Below are 17,703 nucleotides of genomic sequence, written 5' to 3' on the forward strand. Positions count from 1 at the left end.
CTGCATGCGTCATCCAAAGTGTCGACACTCTTCAGAGTACGCGGGGCGTACTCGCGTACGCGGGGCGTACGTCGGATCGGACTGGTGACTCGGCTTCGGATAATGGCGGATTTTTCAATTAAAAATAAATACAATTTATTTAATAAACTTCGGAAATTCATATCTTCTTCATACGAAGTCCGTTTTCGACGTTCTTTATATCCACGCGAATGTGAGACTACGCTCTACAACTTTCGTTTAGACTCCGTCGGCTAATTTCGACTTTATTTTTATTATTTATTTTTAATAGGCCGCGACAGAAACTTTCGTTATAAATTCATAACTTCTTCGTTTGACATCCGTTCTCGCCTAACTTTTTATCGCTTCGATACCAACAACGAGACCTTCGATCCTCGTTTAGAATGCTTCGGCTAAAAACCGCTCGATCTCAAATCGAGTATTTCAGGCTGCATACCGCTAAGTCGAAACTTCGATAAATCATAACTTCCTCATACGAAGTCAGATTTGGGCGTTCTATATATATTCGAAAACCTCGTTTCAACTACTACAACATTAACCAAAGATATTGAGTTTATTTTACACTTAAATTTTGACGCTTATTTTTATTCTTAATTAATCAGACCACATAATTAAGCAATTAAGCACAAAACACATAATACTCAAATAATACATTCTTATTATTTCAAAACGGGTTTACAAAGGTTAACCTAGACTATTACATTGCTAAAAATGGTAAGCCCGGAAACACAGGCGTTATAATTCTCTCCACCTTAGAATGATTCCGTCCCCGGAATCACACATCAACAAACAAATGCGGATAGCGACCCATCATGTCACTCTCCGTCTCCCAGGTGAGATTCGGCCCATTCGTGTGTTTCCATCGGACAAGCACTAACCCGACCATCTTGCGTCGCAATTTCTTAGTCTTTCGGTCAACGATTGCCTCTGGTTCTTCAATCAACCTTTTGTTCTCATCAATTCTCAATTCAGAAATCGGAATTATGTCGGGAACTTCTCCCGTGAACTTCCTCAAATAACACACATGAAAAGTGTTATGAATTCCATTCAGTTCTTCTGGTAATTCGAGCTTGTAAGCTTGGTTCCCAATCCTCTGAAGAACTTTAAACGGTCCAATAAACCTTGGACTCAACTTTCCCCTTTTACCAAATCTTATAAGTCCCTTCCACGGCGAGACTTTAAGCAAAACCGAATCCCCAACCTCAAAAGTCATCGGTCTTCGCTTCTTGTCAGCATAGCTCTTTTGACGATCCTGACCTGCTAACATTCTTTCCCTAATTATTTTCAACTTTTCAGTAGTTTGATGAACCAACTCTGGTCCTATAAACTACTTTTCCCCAGCCTCAAGCCAACAAGACGGCGTACGACACTTCTGCCCGTACAAAGCTTGATAAGGTGCCATCTTAATGCTCGAGTGGAAACTATTATTATAGGAAAATTCTACCAAAGGTAAATGTTCATCCCAATTACCTAGGAATTCCAAGGTACATGCTCTCAGCATATCTTCAAGTGTTTGTATCGTTCTTTCGCTTTGACCATCAGTCTGCGGATGGTAAGCTGTACTTAAACACAACTTGGTACCCAATTCCTCTTGTAGACTTTTCCAAAACCTCGAGGTGAAACGGCTATCACGATCCGATACAATCGTTAACGGAACACCGTGAAGCCTCACAATTTCCTTCACGTAAGAATTCACAAGCTTTTTCATAGACCACTTCTCCTTGGTCGCTATGAAATGCGCACTCTTAGTGAATCGATCAACGACCACCCAAGTCATGTCGTGACCACTTTTTGTTCTGGGCAGTTTAGTGACAAAATCCATAGCAATGTCTTCCCACTTACCCATTGGCATAGGCAAAGGTCCTAAACTCCCATACGGTTTCTGATGTTGTGTCTTTACTCTCGCACAAGTCACACACTCAGCCACATACTTTGCAACATCAAGCTTCATCGTCGGCCACCAGTAGTAGGGTTTCAGGTCCCTATACATTTTAGTGCTACCGGGATGAATCGAGTACATGGTTTTGTGAGCTTCGTCCATCAGAAGATCTCTGACTCCTCCTGTCTTAGGTATCCAAATCCGATCTTGGAACAACTTCAGTCCATGACTGTTTACACCGAACACCAACGTTTTGCCCAAACGTTCCTCCTTTCGGTCATTCTTCTCAGAAGCTTCCTCTTGAGCTTTCTGTATACTTTCCAAAATAGTCGAGACAACTTCAATTCTCAATGCTCTTGGCCTTTTCCTTTCAAGATTGACTTTCCGACTGAGAGCATCAGCAACAACATTAGCTTTACCGGGGTGGTAAAGTATCTCACACTCATAGTCTTTAAGTAATTCTAGCCAGCGTCGTTTCCTCATATTCAATTCCTTCTGATTAAAGAGATATTGGAGACTCTTATGATCAGTGAAAAGTTTGCACTTCGTGCCATAGAGGTAATGCCTCCATATTTTCAGAGCGAAAACTACCGCTGCCAACTCCAAATCATGAGTCGGGTAATTCTTTTCATGCTCCTTCAGCTGTCGAGACGCATATGCTATCACCTTTTCTCTTTGGGTCAAAACACAACCCAATCCAACCCCAGACGCATCGCTATAAACGGCGAAGTCTTCAACTCCATCGGGTAGAGAAAGTATCGGTGCCTCGCATAGCTTCTTCTTTAGCTTCTCGAATGCTTCTTTATGCTTATCACTCCAAGCATAAGTAGCTCCTTTGTGGGTCAAAGCTGACAATGGACTAGAAATCGAAGAAAAGCCTTGGATAAACCTTCGATAATATCTAGCTAATCCCAAAAAGCTTCGAATCTCCGTGGGACTTTTCGGTTGCTCCCACTTCATCACAGCTTCGATCTTCGCTGGATCAACCATTATCCCTTCTTGGTTGACCACGTGACCCAAGAATTGGACTTCACGAATCCAAAAATCACATTTGGAGAACTTAGCATACAGCTTCTCCTTCTTCAAAACTTCCAACACTTCTCGCAAGTGTCTGCCATGCTCCTCTTGGCTTTTCGAGTAAATCAGAATGTCATCTATGAACACTATCACAGATTTATCAAGGAAAGGATTGCAAACCCTATTCATTAAATCCATGAATGATGCAGGAGCATTGGTTAGTCCAAACGACATAACCAAGAACTCGTAGTGTCCGTATCTAGTTCTGAATGTAGTCTTCTCTATATCCTGCTCTCTTACTTTCAGCTGATGATATCCTGACCTTAGATCGATCTTCGAGAAATAGCTCGAGCCTTGCAATTGATCAAACAGGTAATCAATCCTCGGCAACGGATATCTATTCTTTATAGTTTCCTTGTTCAGCTCTCGGTAATCAATGCACATTCTCATACTTCCATCTTTCTTCTTCACGAATAACACCGGAGCTCCCCCGGGTGATGAACTAGGTCTAATGAAACCTTTGTCCAATAACTCCTGAAGTTGCATCATGAGCTCCTTCATCTCCGTCGGTGCTAATCGATAAGGTGCTTTTGCAATTGGCGTTGTTCCTGGAAACAAGTCAATACGGAATTCCACTTGTCGATCTGGCGGTAATCCAGGAAGATCTTCGGGAAATACTTCCGGATAATCACACACCACTGGAATATTCTGCATCACCTTCTTTTCCTTCTTAGCATCAATCACGAATGCTAGATATGATGTAAACCCCTTGGTCAAACATTTTCTGGCTTTCATAAATGAAATGATTCCAGAATTCACTCTGCGTTTATCTCCATACACCATAAACGAATCTTTCCCAGGCGGGTTTACTTTGACTATTTTATTCTTGCATAAGATTTCGGCGTCGTTGGCGCTAAGCCAATCCATTCCCAATACGATGTCGAAACCATTAAGTTCGATAGGCAATAATTCCTCGTGGAACTTATTCCCATTCAAATCAATTAAGATGTTTTTCATGCGATAGCTAACAGGTACAAACTTGCCACTAGCAACTTCGACTAATAAGGCATTATCTAGTCTAACAACAGGCATAGCTAGCTTTCTACCAAATTCATGCGATATAAAGGAGTAGTTGGCTCCAGAATCAAATAAAATTTGGGCAGGCAATTCGTTAACGAGAATGGTACATGAAGCGACATCAGCTTCATCTTTAGCAGCTTCCAGTGTCATCTGGAATGCTCTCGCCTTTGGCTTTGGCGGAATGTTGGGTCTAGCTGCCTCCTTCTTCTTCGGGCAGTCCCTCGACTTATGACCCTCCTCACCGCAACCATAGCAAACTTTCTTAGTGAGGGTACATTCATTGGCATAGTGCCCTGGCTTTCCACACTTGTAGCATGTGTTCGCCACCTCACATTTTCCGTGATGCTTCCTCTTACATTTGTCGCACCACTGCGCTTCACCTCCACTTCCCCTCGAACCAAACTTCGAGAACTTGTTTTTCTTGTTGGACCCTAAAGTTCCATCGAACTTACTCTTTTCTCCAACATCTATCCTTTCCAGACCCTTTTCCTTCTGCTGGGCCTCCACATTCTTAGTTGCACGAACAGCCGTTTTCAGAGTAGTTGCCATCTTGACTGTCGGACTAAAGTCGGCAGGCAATCCATTAGCAAACCTCTCAATCTTGAAGAGTTCCGTTGGCACTAGGTACGGAAACAACTTCATTTTCTCAGTAAATGCAGTAGCATAGTCGTCTATGCTCATCTTCCCCTTCTTTAAGTTTTGAAACTCATTGTTCAGATCAATCAGATCTATCTCTGAACAATACTGCACCCTTAGTTGTTCCAAGAACTCCTCCCATGACATTTTCAGGGCTTCTCCTCGTGGCATAGTATCTGCCAACAACTTCCACCAACTCAAGACTCTAGTCTTCAGTTGTCTAACTGCAAAGACAATCTTCTGCTTGTTGCTACAGTCGCAACTTTCAAATACCATCTCCATTTCAGAGATCCAATCCATTATCTCAACAGGCTTTGGGCTTCCAGAAAGACTTGGCGGCCTGGCGCCCAAGAAGTTCTTGTACATTCGCCCATCCTTGTTGTTTCTCCTTTCCAGATCGTTCCTTTGTTCTCCTTGAGTCCCAACTTGACTCATCATGCGACTATTGTTCCCTTCCTCCGATTGCTCGGGAATCAATTCGGGTTCCTCAGTAGGTATGATAGGTTCATCCCTATTATCATGCAACATCTGTCGCATCTCCTCCCTTTGCTCGGCTAGCATAGCACGAATCATGGCTTGCACCGCAACCATTGTTATTGGTTCTGGTGCTGCTGCTACAACGGGTATTTGCTCAATTACTAGCGGTTGATTCCTGTTTTCATCCGCGTTTCCAACGCCACTCCTTGTTCTCACCATTTTTGATCTACACACCGAATAAGGTGAAATTAGATCCTCGTTCACGATAGATAATCAATTCATCCTTATTACTCCGAAACGTTTACATGCTAGTTCTAATACTGTAAACATACGCTTAGAATCCTACACACATAAGGTTTCCAGATCCGGTCGGCAACAGACCGTAGATCCGAACAATTAATATCATATATGGCAACATATAACATTTAGCACATAAAAGCATTTTAGGCAACTTTCCTAAAATAAACTAGTGCTCGTGTCTAAAATCCAACAGACACACACCTCAAAATTCCACTTAGCATTCTATGTTTAAGTCTAGAAATCCTACAAATTCCTAGTTCGCTTAAACTAATGCTCTGATACCAACTGTGACATCCCCAAAATCTCGGCCAGAAAAGACCGATTTTCATTTATGCTTTTAAATAATTTCAGAGTAAATCCTTTTTGATTTGAAAGAGTTGCGGAATTTGTTCCCAAAACAAAACATGATAAAATAATATTTATCAAAGCATTTCATCAAGAGATGCATTTTCATTATATAATCAAAACTCGGGATGTCATGTTCCAATACAGACCATAAAGCATAAACGATAACATTACAAGTCATTCAACAAATATATACATATACAGACTTGTAAACGAAACCACAAGATGATCCAACCATCTTATGCCCTCGCGCCACTACCTGTAATACAAATAAAACTGAGTGGGTCAGGCTTGGGAGCCTGGTGAGCATATAGGGTTTTCAACCCACAATAAATAAGTTATATTTAATTTCACCAACCAATCACTATCCCGATTACCCATTCCCGTTATCCTCACTTTACGTCCCTAAAATAACATCTATCTCAAGGGACCTAATCTAGGATTTTCATCGGGACAGACATCACTGCTAAGGGGTTTCCTCAACAATAGATATCCTAAAGGCAACCATGAGGCGGATAGAGTACACCGATGAACACATCGTTCACAACACCTACAGGTTATGAACCTGCTAGCGTTCCACTGGACTGTCTAGAAGGAGTCCGTGGTCGTTATCCATACTCCGCTGAATAACTAGATCAACAACAACAACAACAACATCGAGGCCTCTCATCTGTTTATTACACACCAACTATCTACCCATGTTCTACCCAACATATTAGTAGATAAGAATATATATTTTCATACATAGTTTAAAACCTGTATATCATTTTCATTCAATATATATTCCACATAACAGATGAGGCATACCACATAACACGTATTTTATAGAAAGAAATTCGGATCTATGAGATGGAATAAAGTGAATATCCATTCACGCATACAATCACAAAATATACACATAACAAGTATATCGCATATAATACTTCATAGTTACTTGTTAGAAGAAAGTAACTGCACCCTTACACATATAAACCACCATTTACTTAATACATTCGAACCATACTTGTATTATTATCGTGTTTATGAAAGGTAGTATACACTCACTTGATCAGAAGATGATCGGACAGCACTACGACTTGCAGAAGTAGTAATCCACAGCAGATCTGGAAGATCTCCACAAAAATCGAACTCCTCGCGGGCAGAGCTTCGACTCGGGAACCGCACTTCTTGGGATCTTCGGGATCTCGGGACTTGCCTCGGGGCTAGAGAGTAATACCGGGGCTTCGGGGTATTTCTGGCATGCAAAACGATGCAAAACGGGAGAGAGAAGAGAAGAAATTGGCAAAATAGTCGGCTGCCTTCGGATCCCTTTTATAGAGGCTGGAACCTCGGAGTACACGGGGCGTACAGGCGTACGCGGGGCGTACTAGCCTCCGAAATCGTCACTGCATGCGTCATCCGAAGTGTCGACACTCTTCGGAGTACGCGGGGCGTACGTCGGATCGGACTGGTGACTCGGCTTCGGATAATGCCGGATTTTTCAATTAAAAATAAATACAATTTATTTAACAAACTTCGGAAATTCATATCTTCTTCATACGAACTCCGTTTTCGACGTTCTTTATATCCACGCGAATGTGAGACTACGCTCTACAACTTCCGTTTAGACTCCGTCGGCTAATTTCGACTTTGTTTTTATTATTTATTTTTAATAGGCCGCGACAGAAACTTTCGTTATAAATTCATAACTTCTTCGTTTGACATCCGTTCTCACCTAACTTTTTATCGCTTCGATACCAACAACGAGACCTTCGATCCTCGTTTAGAATGCTTCGGCTAAAAACCGCTCGATCTCAAATCGAGTATTTCAGGCTGCATACCGCTAAGTCGAAACTTCGATAAATCATAACTTCCTCATACGAAGTCAGATTTGGGCGTTCTATATATATTCGAAAACCTCGTTTCAACTACTACAACATTAAACAAAGATATTAAGTTTATTTTACACTTAAATTTTGACGCTTATTTTTATTCTTAATTAATCAGACCACATAATTAAGCAATTAAGCACAAAACACATAATACTCAAATAATACATTCTTATTATTTCAAAACGGGTTTACAAAGGTTAACCTAGACTATTACATTGCTAAAAATGGCAAGCCCGGAAACACAGACGTTATAATTCTCTCCACCTTAGAATGAGTCTATACCAATACCTTACATGATACATGAGTACACTTACTTAGGATTACCTGATACATGAATATGTTTACATATACTTACCTGTTACATGAACACACTTACATGAATACCATACAGGAAGACTGTTACTTAGGTGCATTATCCTGTATTTACTTACCTGGATACTTGTACTTAGAACTACGAGGATGATTTATTAGTATTTACTGTGTAAATTATCTTTCCTACCCTAGTTCAATGGGATAGTTCGGCGGGACTTACCATTCCGATTCCCACTAATTAGCACCAGTGGTCGATGAAAGTCTACGGATGTCTAAGGTTGTCACTTATTTAGTAGTCAGTGACGGGACTAACCATCCCTCTGTCCACTGTTGCAACAGTGGATGAGATGTGAATCTTCGGAGGATCATTAGGTTAGCGATCTGTTTTAAGAGATCGATATCGGGACTAACCCTCCCTCCACCCTGCTGCCGCTACAGAGGATGAGGGGACACTCTTCGGATGTCCATAGGATCATTAGTCATAACAAAACATTCGGATCTTGGTAGAAGACTACTTAGTCATAACAAAACATTCGGGTCTTGGTAGAAGACTACTTAGTCATAACAAAACATTCGGGTCTTGGTAGAAGACTACCTAGTCATTACAAAACATTCGGGTCTTGGTAGAAGACTACTTAGTCATAACAGAACATTCGGGTCTTGGTAGAAGACTACCTAGTCATTACAAAACATTCAGGTCTTGGTAGAAGACTACTTAGTCATAATAGAACATTCGGGTCTTGGTAGAAGACTACTTAGTCATAACAGAACATTAGGGTCTTGGTAGAAGACTATCATATCATTTTCCTATTTTACTTTATTTTTTGAGATATTCACATAAACGATGAGTTAGACTAAGTACTCTTAGTACTAGTCGATAGAAAGGAAAAACTATCATTTTACTTACAGAACATTAGGGTCTTGGTAGAAGACTATCATATCATTTTCCTATTTTACTTTATTTTGTGATATATTCACATAAATGATGAGTTAGACTAAGTACTCTTAGTACTAGTCAATACAAAGGAAAACCTATCATTTTACTTTGTCATAACAAAACATTCGGGTCTTGGTAGAAGACCACATTTCATACTTATATCAACTGTTGTATTTAAGGCTTTATACGACATTCTTAACAACATTCCAAAACAGGACAATATCACATAAACACTTATGAATTCACCAGCTTTAAAGCAGATACTCGCTTTCAAAATAACTTGTATTCTCAGGTCATCAGTTAGATAGGTGCGATGGCCATGTTACCGGAAAAGATGGAGCACAGACAAGACTCATCTTATTTTGATTATTCATTTTATTGTCGTACATTATGAAAGAACACACATGTATTAAAACTCTACTTATAATGCAATGGATGATGTTGTTGCTTGTTTATTATATTACACTGTTGCGATACTGTACATGACGTCCTCCACCCCTGAACGTTTCCGCCGTTCGTGGTTTTGGGGTGTGACAGCTGTGATGAGTTTTTCTGGTCAGCACCTATAGAAAATGCAGGCGAAACGGTTGGTCTGTCGGAGCGAACATCCTGGAAGGCCAAAGGTAGATATGTGCCCGAACTGCTGAATAAGCCTACCAACTTTGATGTACCAAGTACCAGTGGCACAAAAGAGATTCCAGTAGAAGAAGTCACCTACACAAGCGAAACTTCATCTGTGAAGAGTGAACCGGTTGCTAAGAAGCTGAAACAAAAGGCTAATATCCACAAACAACCAAAACAGGTGAGAAATCAAAAACAACAGAGAAACCTGAGATACAAGAAAAATCTCTCAGAGCTTAAGCAGTTTTGGCGCTCTCAAAATCCTCACTACTCTTACCTTGATAAAGATTCTAAGTCAGAGGGAAAGACTTTCGGGCCACATGAAAAACAGAACCGAAAGGATAGGTTCGGTCCCGAAAGCAACAGCAACCGAAAAGCTAGTTTCGATCCGCCAAATAACAGCAGGCAAAGACCTGATTTCAGTCCATCAAGCTTTTACAATAAAAGACCCAGTTTCGGACCACCAATCAACAACACCCAAAAATCCAACTTCGGCTCATCATCAAACGGCTACCGAAGGTCCAGGTTCGGTCCCTCAAATGACCACAAACGAAAGGGTCGTTTCGAACCTCAAGTCAGGAAAGACTCTCATTCTAATTTCTTTTCCTTTAATTCTTCACGTTCTCAATCTTCTTCTAAGCCCAATTCAGTTCCTACATAAAATTCAAGAACATCAAGGGACTTGAAAGGAAAAAGGAAGATTTCCTCAGCCAAGGAAGACCGAAAAGCAGACTAAAATCCAAACACCAGAATCTGAATCAAAAATGCCTGCAACTAATTCTAATAAAATCAAAGTGTTTACTATTAAAAGAAAAGATGAAACAACCTTAATAAAAAGAACATATCTTGTTGATGTTTCTCTTACTATTCCTGTTCCTGTGAAAGGCTCACGTGGACCCAAGAAACTTTGGGTTCCTAAATCTGCTTAATTTTTGCAGGTTATTAGTGACAAGCAGTTTGACGAAGAATGGTACATTGACAGTGGCTGCTCACGTCGCATGACAGGAAGGAAGGAAGAGCTAAGGGAGTTTCGATCACTTCAGAATAGTGGCAATGTCAAGTTCGGTAACAACTCCTATGGAACAATAAAGGGTTATGGGATGATAACCAATGGAGACTTCACAATAAGAAAGGTGGCATATGTAGAAAGGTTGCAGCATAATCTCATCAGTGTATCTCAACTGGTGGGAGGTACCGGTCTCAAAGTTTCATTCGACGACGAAGGTTCAGAAATTATAGAGAAGAAATCCAACAAGGTCATTCTCAAATCAGATTGAAAAGGCGAAATGTTTCCCCTGAATCTCAGACCAATCAAAGGGAATCCAGCCATATGTCTTTTGTCTAAAGCTCATTCAGATGAAAGTTGGTTATGGCACCAAAGGCTCTCACATCTCAACTTCAAAGACATTAACAAGCTTGTCACCGGCGGTCATGTTTGGGGTCTTCCGTTGCTCAAGTTCGATCGGGAACACTTGTGCGCTGCATGCAAAATAGGGAAACAGAGTCGTCAAAGTCACCCATTGATTATAAACACAAAATTTGTTGAACCACGTGAGTTGCTTCACATCGACTTATGTGGTCCATCATCAATCGAGAGCATTGGGGTAACAAGTATATTGTTGTTATTGTTGATGATTTCTCATGTTTTACATGGGTATTTTTTCTGAAGCACAAATCTGAGGCCACTCCTAAGCTGAAGACGTTTATCAAGCAGGTCGAAGTACAACTGAGAAAATCCGTTCGAAACATTAGGAGCGACAATGGACTGGAATTCAAGAACAAAGAATTCGAAGACTTCTTGGCAGAAAAAGGAACCAGTCATAACTTCTCAGCCCCCTATACAACTCAACAAAATGGTATTGTCGAAAGTCGAAACCGATCCTTGTGTGAGGCGGACCGAACTATGCTAAGTTTTGCTTCTCTTCCCTTATATTTATGGGCTGATGCTATTGCTGCAGCATGTTTTACGTAGAATAGGTCTTACCTCAACAAGAGTTTCTCTCTTAGTCCTTATGAGATCATCAACAACAGGAAGCCGAATGTAAAATTATTCCATGTGTTCCGTTCAAGGTGCTTCATCTTCAACTCCAAGAAACATCGCAACAAGTTTGATGTTAAAGCTGACGAAGGAATCTTTATGGGATATTCTCTTACTTCAAAGGCATACAGGGTTTTAAATAAACGTTCTAGAAAGATTGAAGAAACCTATTATGTGACGTTCGATGACAATTCCGTCAAGAAACTAAAGACTACTGAAGAAGCAATTGGAGAGATTTTCTCTCAAACAGGTCAAGTCACAGCTACGATTGCTAATTTATTTGATCAGTTCGTAGACTAATTCGATGTACCTGAGAAAGCCACTCTCTCGGAAGCCAAGGCAGCAGCCAACAAAATCGATCATCTGAAGCAGATTGTCGAAGATGCAGCCAAACAAATGGGAGAAGGAGAACCAGTTTGAAACGAACCTCCTCAGCATGGCACTACAGTTGAGGGGGAGAATCAATTCTCATCAAATCAACAGGACTCACACTTTCAGGGGGGAATCCAATCGCTGTAGCACCCGAAAGCCCGGCTACACCCGAAAGTCTTGTAGCACCCGGAAGCCCGGCTACACCTGAAAGTTCAGTAGCACCCGAAGGCCCAAATCAACTTGAAGATCCAAATGATTCATCATCTGTCGAGGGGGAGAATTCTGATATGTTCTATGATGATCATATTCAATCAGAGTTGGAAGAAATGGTCAATGCTGAAATGGATCCATCCTATGATCCAAACATTCCTCCACTCACCAAATGGACCAGAAATCATCTTGTATCTCAGATAGTGGGTAATGTGTCTGAAAAGGTCCTAACCCGATCTCAAGTGAAGGCAAAGCAAACCTCCCTATTCTCCAAAGTAGAGTTATGCATGTATAATTCCTTTTTGTCCAAAGTTGAACCATAGACCGTCAATATTGCTCCAGATCATTCTGATTGGGTTCAGGCAATGCAAGATGAACTCAATGAGTTTGAAAGAAATAAGGTCTGGCATCTCATTCCAACATCGAAAGATGCCTCAGTCGTTGGTCTCAAATGGGTATTCAGAAACAAAATGGATATGGAGGGTAATGTGATTCGAAATAAAGCTCGTCTTGTGGTGAAAGGATACTGCCAGGAAGAAGGAATTGATTATGAAGAAACATTTGCTCCGGTAGCTCGACTGGAATTTGTTCGAATATTTCTTGCCTATGCTGCACACAAGAACTTCGAGGTCTACCAAATGGATGTGAAGTGCGCTTTTCTGAATGGGGAACTTGAAGAAAAGATTTACGTGGAGCAACCTCCTGGTTTTGTGAATGAAAAATATCGAAATCACTGCTACATTCTAGATAAGGCAGTTTATGGTCTGAAACAAGCGTCTAGGGCATGGTATGAAACACTAACTAAGTTCTTAAAGATGTCTAAATTCAAACAAGGTTCGGTTGACCCGACCTTCTTTCGTAAAAAGGAAGGTAACCACCTTATGATACTTCAGATCTATGTCGATGATATCATCTTTGGCTCAACGAATCCTAGCTTACCTGCTGAATTCAGAAAGCTGATGGAGACAAAATTTGAAATGAGCTCAATGGGTCCAATTAAGTTTTTCCTTGGTTTAAACATTAGACAGGAACCCGAAGGCATCTTTATCAACTAGGAAGCATATACCAAGACTCTTCTTGCTAAATTCGGCATGATGGGAGATTCAAAAGTCAAAGTTCCTATGGCGTTCGGCACCAAACTCACACCATCCTTGGAAAAACCGGCAGTCGACATAACGCTATACCGCCAAATGATTGGTTCCCTGATGTACCTCACAGTCACAGCTAGCAGGCCTAATATAATGTTTTCTGTGTGCTATTGTGCTAGGTTTCAAGCGAATCCCCGTGAACCACACATGCTAGCAGTGAAAAACATACTCCAATATCTGAAGCGAACCACCTCTCTCGGTCTCTGGTATCCCTCAAACTCAGGTTTCTTTGTTCAAGCCTACTCATATGCAGACCTTGGAGGATGTGGTTTAGACAGGAAAAGCACTACAGGAGGCTGTCAATTCCTCGACGGGAAGTTGGTGAGCTAGCAATCTAAGAAACAAACATGTGTTTCATTGTCTACAGCCGAAGCAGAATATATTGCAGCCGCTTCTTGCACATCTCAAGTGATTTGGATCCAAAGTCAACTCCGGGATTATGGACTCAATATGAAAAATATCCCTCTATATTGTGACTCAGAAAGAGTAATTAGGAGCTGTCATAACCCCGTGCAACATTCCAAAACCAAACACATTGCATTAAGGTATCACTTCATTAAAGATCACGTAGAAGACGGAAACGTAGAGATTCATTTTGTTCGGACTACTGATCAACTGGCTGACATCTTCACCAAAGCTCTTCCTAAAGCAAGTTTTAATAAAATTCTACAAGGTCTAGGTATGATGGAATCGGAGTCAGTACGAAAAACTACTTCTCAATACTAAAAGTTGGAAGCGAAATGAACCGAACGTTCGGTCTATTTCGGGTTCGGTTCACGCAGGTACCGAAATGAACCGAGCGCTCGGGTTCAGTCCTATTCACCTGTCTTTGCTTATCACTCAAAGGTAGTTTCTTTGGTTGTTAAATTATTTGTACTCCTATTTCTCATTTATTTCTCTCTTATTTCCCAATTCTTTTATTTTTCAAACATTTTTTTAAAAACTAAAATGAACCGAGCGTTCGGTCTATTTCGGGTTCGGTTCCAAAAAAAATTTTGTTTGTTTGTTTTATTTTTTTTTCTCATTGAATCAAAAACTCCAAAAATATTTTTTACTTCCGTTCATTATTTTTTTTTTCATTTGTGTATGATCAATGAGGCAGGTATTGTTCTCACACCTTTTACTAGTTAAGTGTCCCTAGAAGCATGATGTTGTATGTTGTCTAAAGCCTCAACAGATTCTGAATAAAGCCTTACTGACTTGGTATATACAAACCTTGTCTTCCCAATTAGGCTACTATATTTATTCTAATCATGAGCCACCTTACTCTCTTCTCACATGAGATATGAGTTTTCTACTTAGTCCTTATTTTAACAGCAGAGGTACTTTGGTTTCTTTACACCATCTCCAATATTTTTCTCCATCCTATTCGCTTCATACACGTAACCCTTGAGACTCTCAGAAATTACCACTGAGGTTTATGGCTACACAGTTTCTGTGTTTGTGATCTTAGCTTCATGTCACTACGTGCTAAGTGAAACCGACAATTCAATACCTACTATGCATTGACGGTGAACAATTAAATTTGCTCTAGTTTTCACTAATGAATTAACGAATTCACCCAAGTGGTTGTACCTTGAAATCTTTAATTTTTCTTTTTGTGTGATTCTTATGAAATTGTTAACTCCCATAACATTTCTTCCCTTAGAATTCAGTTAAAATTTTTTTTTTGAGATTTCACCTAAAAGTATTTTCAACATGTCACTTAAATTCTCTTCACACCTACTTTTTCAATAGACCACATTGGTCTCACAAGTACTTTAGTCGATTTCTGTCTTATGTCAAGATCAGAAATTCTGAACTGAAGCGAAATACTCCCAAATTAGCATTACTAAAAGATGCCTTTCAACACTTCTTAATTAGTGTCTGATCGTAATTCAACAGGAAACCACACAAACACTTTAAGTTCTCTCTTGACTTTGAAGGAAGAGATTTGTGTCCGGGATCAACTACATTGTGTCTTTATTGACATCACAATTTCCCACATATGTGTTGCTTTATTTCTTTTTCTTTGACACTCTATGCACGAAAATCTTTTTGATTTTCCATAAATCTGGTTTCGTTTATTACAAGCTATTTTTGGCTATGGTATTTAATCTTATAAAAGAGATGTGGTTAACAATGTTACACGTGGGTCTTTTGATCTATGACGACAGCTCACTCTAAAAGGATAAGTTGTTGACTCAGCCGAAAGTCTAATCGCTTTAATATTTCAAACGGCGCTTGATGGGAAGGCGTGTGAAGCGGAATCATTTTTGATTTTCAAATGGCGCCTGATGGGAAGGCGTGTGAATCGGGACAGTCTTTCTCTCTCTTGCGTAATCATCGGGGTTCTAAACTGTCAGGCATCAATCACCTAAGGAAACGCTTCGTATTTTCTTTGAAGATTTGGGAACAGATTTTTCTCTCACTTCTCACCACGGTATAAAAGGTAAACTCTACAGTTAATTACCTCTTTACTGCACCAAATATTCAGAGAGCAAGAAAAGATTAGTTTCTCCTACTGTTCATCATCTTTCCCAAACACTTCTCTTCAATGGCGGACTCCTCTTCAGTTCATGCTACTTCTCACATTCTGCCCATTCGTCCTTAACAAAGCCTGATCATCGATTTCACCCCACAAGTTTACGATGCCTTCATGTTTCCAATTGTGGAATGTCTCAAGTATTTGCCACTGGTTCCAGCACTCACCAAGGTCGAACCTGTTCCAATGGAGTGTCTGTCGCAAATCTTCTCCACAGCCCACTATGACAAGGCTGTCGATAGAATCTTCTTCGACATTCTTGATAACAAGTCCTCCATCTCCAAACATCAATTATGTTCGCTTTTAGGGTTTGAACCTGACGAGTCTAGGGTTAACCCTGAATCTGTTCCCGTTGGTCATCTGTTTTCCATGTTTTACAACATGGGTTACACCGAGACTCTAACAACTGTTACAAAGTTCAAGAAATCATGCTTACCTCCTCAGTGGAATGGCTTCTTCATTGTGTTGTTCAAAGGGCTATCGGAACGAAGTTCAGGTTCAGATGGGGCGAGCCAATTGTTTATGACCATTCTCTATGGGTTGTATCACGGCCTCAATCTCGATTATGGATCGGTTCTATGGCAGCAGCTAATTCAGAGCCTAGCGTCTACTTCTCGCTATTCAGAGATCTCTTATGCCAGATTCTAGACGCTGGTCACAAAGTGCGTGATGGACAAGTATCATGTTCCTATTGATGCTGATTCTCCACTTGCCTTCATAGGAACTTTTCACACTACCAAGATCATAGTGTCTGATTCCTCCAAATTTCAGTTTGTGGGCTCAATCCCTGAGTCAATGTATGGGTGTGTTCCAAGCGATAGTTGCATCATCAGAACTTACAAGGAGTTTCGTCGCTCAGGTCCCAGAGAGCTCACTCCTGAAATGATTCAATTAATCCATGATGCTGATAGGCCTGCTCCCAGGGGAAAGAAACATGACAAGGGAAAAGACAAGAAGGTTGTCAAAGGAGCGAAAGTTCCTTCTCCGAAGAAATGCAAACCTTCCAAGGCAGCTCAATCCCCTCCACCAAAGAAGAGGAAGACTCAACCCAGGCGAAAGCTTATTCTTGCCTCCTCCTCAAGTGAATCTGAGGAAGAGAGTTCAGACTCTGAAGAGTCCCTTCGAGGTAATACTCCTCCACGTTCGCCTACCCCAGAGGTACCTGTTCCTTCTAGACCTATTTCTCCTCCCCCAATCTCCATCTCTATTTCCATTCCCCCCATAACCTCCACTACTCAAATACCACCCACCTCTATTCCTAAACCTCCTCCCATTTTCACCGAAGCTACCACAACAACCACTGTTGGCATTCGAACCAATGTATCTGATACGGGGGCTCCTACTACAGCACCCGAACCTACTCCCACTACCGAACATACATCCGCACCCGAACCTACCACCACCACCGAGCCTCCATCCTCGCCCTCATCTCCCGCTCACTCAGCAGAAAATGAATAACCTTTTCTTGGTGGAGAGGACATGACGTTTGACTCGGTCTACTACAGTCCGTATCAAATGTAAAGTGATGATGACGATGATGCTCCTGTCACCAAGAAGCATCTCAAGGAGCTTCATGAGAAAATAGATTCTCTCATTGCTTCCTCCTCCTCTTCCTCTCAATCTACTATCTCAGAGGCTTCTATTCAGGGGCTCGTTGATACGTTCACCAAGGCTCATGAAGCCTCTATCAACTCTGCCACTGCCGCTATCGACGCCTCTACCAAGGCGTGTGCCGTTGCGACCAAAAAAGTCGAAAAGCTATTTGTTGATGCCAATTCACTTTTGCAGTCTTTACAGGGAGCCGCAGACTCCAAGGCAGAGAAGCTTGACTCTCTTGTCAACAAACTGGCCACTTCAGTTGCCTCAGAACTGTAGTCCTTTGCCAGTCTCCGTCAGTCTCCCAACGATGACAACAAAT

This window comes from Lactuca serriola, chromosome 9 (genome assembly GCF_051521515.1).
Source record: "Lactuca serriola cultivar US96UC23 chromosome 9, Lser_US96UC23_V15, whole genome shotgun sequence".
Classification (NCBI taxonomy): domain Eukaryota; kingdom Viridiplantae; phylum Streptophyta; class Magnoliopsida; order Asterales; family Asteraceae; genus Lactuca; species Lactuca serriola.